This window comes from Lygodium microphyllum, chromosome 21 (genome assembly GCF_053477565.2).
Source record: "Lygodium microphyllum isolate KBCC chromosome 21, Lygodium_microphyllum_v1.1.10, whole genome shotgun sequence".
Taxonomy (NCBI): domain Eukaryota; kingdom Viridiplantae; phylum Streptophyta; class Polypodiopsida; order Schizaeales; family Lygodiaceae; genus Lygodium; species Lygodium microphyllum.
In genome coordinates, this window is record NC_141155.1 from 80564907 (window position 1) to 80568027 (window position 3121).

A 3121-nucleotide genomic window follows, 5' to 3' on the forward strand; every position below is an offset into this window, starting at 1 on the left:
TCAAAGCCTAGATGTCATCAATTGCTTATTGCATGAAGATACCTTTGTAGCTACATCAACCACTTGAGTCATTATAGTCATCAAGATCTTGAAAAACATGTCATTTCATGGCAAGAGTTGTTAATTTTGTGCATGATTTCCAACCTCTTTGAAATCCTTGTTTTTGGGAGCTACCACACACTTGATGACTAATGACAAGCATTGAAATGATAGGCTTATCTTTGGCCTTAACTATGCATTCAAGGACTCTACATTGTCAAATGTAAGATGACCATAAAATTCCGTTTGAAGTGTGTCATCACGCAATTTGCAATGAGATGGCATAGAGCCCAATAAATAGTTGGCTGCCACTTCACTTATGGCTTTTATCCCTATTATGGATTGGTCATAATTTTCAATAGTCCTAACTTAATCCACTATCTAAAACAACCAAATAAAATCTTTATTATTGCATTTTTTTTCATAGCATTTGCATCTAGATGCATACAATATGCATACTTCCACCCTAGAAAAACTTGTTCTAGAGCTAAAAGAAGGCCTTTACACCTACTAGAAAGGAAGATAAGGCCCTTGATAATAGTGACATTGTTAGCGAGATTTTTCAAAACTCACACTCAATTATTCCCATTTTTAGCAACTACAATAAAAATGAAATTGGAAAAAGAGCATCTACTATACTAATCACAATGAAGCTATGAGATATTTGATTGTCAAGAATGTGCCTTGTAACCCAACAAACTCAAATCAATGAAGAATCTTTATATACATTCTCAAAAGACAAAATAAATAACACAAGTGACCTCCATTAGTGCATTGTAAATGTGTCTAGTATTAAGATTTCTTGCCACAAGTACGTCTCAACTAAGCTTGGATTTTCCCATATGCTTTGCATGGTTCCCATTGTTGGTATCAATGCTCAACAATGAGACATTAGATGAAAATATTATTTGTTTCACCTTTAGAAGACCAAGATGGAAAAGCTGAAAAAATCAAAAAAGCCAAAAAAAAAAATTAAGAACGAAAAATGGAAGAGAAAAGCACACTCTAAGAAATTTGAAGATATGAAGTGCAAGAAAAAGCCTCGAATGTAAAAGGAAGCACACAATAGTAAGCACATTGTGATATGCTAGCAAGAAAAGCGCTAAGCGCATTCCAATTCATTTTGTAAAAGAGCGACGAGCTCTCTTCCATGAAAATTGTAAGGAATGAGAGGCATGGGTTGAGGCCTACACTAACAGGAAGGAGAAAAAAAGAGAGTAGAGGAATGGACAAAGGCGGACCAAAAAGGGGATGGCTGCCCAAGGAGGGAAGTCAAGAAATGAAAAAAGAAGCTCATTCTTGTGTATGGCCAAACTTGTTCTCTTCTTGCTCTTGCTTCCTTCTTGTGTGAGAGAGGGAGAGAGTGTGTATGAGAGAGTGAGGAACCATGGAGAAGCTCTTCTTCTCCTCTCTTCATCTCCTCCCCATCCTTGTGCACATGGCTATGGAGGTCGAAGCTCAAAGCTTGAAGATGGAGCTTGCTTGAGGGCACATCTTGAAATGTGGAGCTATCAGCGGATTCATAGGAGGAGGTACTCAATCGGATTCAAAGGTAAGCTCACTACATTGGTGTGTGGAAGAGTGCGCACAGCTATGTGAGAGGTAGCCATAGCTCTTGGCTTGAAATGCTTGAAGCAATAAGTAGTCCGTAGGTCTTTGTGGTTTGCTCACGAGAACGATGACATTTTGGTTCCATTATAGGGACCTATGGATTCAAGCTTGAGTGCTTGTGCACTCCAAATAAAGTGACGAAGTAAGAGCTCATCTCTAAAACAGCACTTGGTTTTAGGTAGGAAGCAAGGGAGTCAGAGATTATTCGATCCCTTTTGTGGATTAGTTTAGGTTTAGGAAGCTTTCTGTGCCTTGGTTAGAGTAGAAGTTGTGCATTTTGATTAGATTTGAGACATTAAGGTTTGGGAAATAAGGAGAAAGAAGGAAAACATAACTCTCTAGATACCAAGAAATAGGGGGAATAGGGAAAGAAAGAAAATAGATTTTTTGTGCCAGGAAGGAAAACACATTGTGAGGGGAGAAGGAGAGAACACAAAAGGTGAAAAAGCAGAAGAGAGAACTCATTTGCACTCAGTGAGATTGAGAGAGGGCTAGTGAGAAAGAGATAGTGAGTGATAGGTCTACAGTCAACAACACCTACAATCCTTCCCATTGACACATTTAATCCTTCCAAGTATTTTCTCCATCCTTGTTGTTGATTGTTGATTGTTGCATTGTTCTGGAATCTTGAGTGCATTGGATACTAAGTATTAGGACATTAAAAATGATATTTGTGCCATTCGACAAGTTTTCGCATGCTGCTTAGACGACATTCGCATGCCTCAAATGGCTGAGTCTTGATGACTGGCTCGGACGTCCGAGCCACTTAAGGTTGACTCACTCGAATGACCACTTGGCCTTGGATGGCCAAACTTGGGCCTCAAACAGCCACTTGGACGCTCGGACGGATATCCCTCATTCAAATTCGAGTCTGATCACTCAGACATCTGAATACCTTGAGGAGTCCACTTGGACGATTGAAACTGCAACTCGAATGGCCGAGTCTAGGACTCGGACAAGTTGTCCAAAACCTTATGTTTTACTAATTTTTGGCCACTTTGGAACTTGTTAGGCCTATTGCCAGAGCTGACTGGCAACTAGGGTGAAGTCCGGACTAGTAGGTGAAACCATAGAGTTGTTTGCACTCGAAAACCTTGACCTAGCAGTACGGGGGGGGTTGAAAGGATTGACCATTGGCTGCTACCATGGATAGAGACCTAAGTTTACCCACTTGTCTAAACGGCCGTCAAACCACCTGTCACGACCCATAGAGGACCCCATTTCAACTGTTAGGAGTAATCAAAACCCCTCCAAGTGCAGCAATGATAGGAAATTGATTGGATGCAATTGACTTCATCAAAGGTCACACTCAGCATTGTAGATATTTAAGCACATGTGAAAGATGGAAAGCCTGATTTCACACAGAGGGCTCATCGAGTTGCACTGCTAGTATATAAGTATTGCACATTTGCAACTGTTGGATTAACAAGGAACACACTAAGGCAGATTAAGCTAAAAATGAACCCACTAG

General features: G+C 40.1%; 1 pseudogene; it reads right to left on the reverse strand.

Moving 5' to 3' along the window:
* LOC148018200 (uncharacterized) lies at window positions 1-2871 on the reverse strand (annotated as a pseudogene).
* Window positions 2872-3121: the final 250 nt, after the last annotated feature.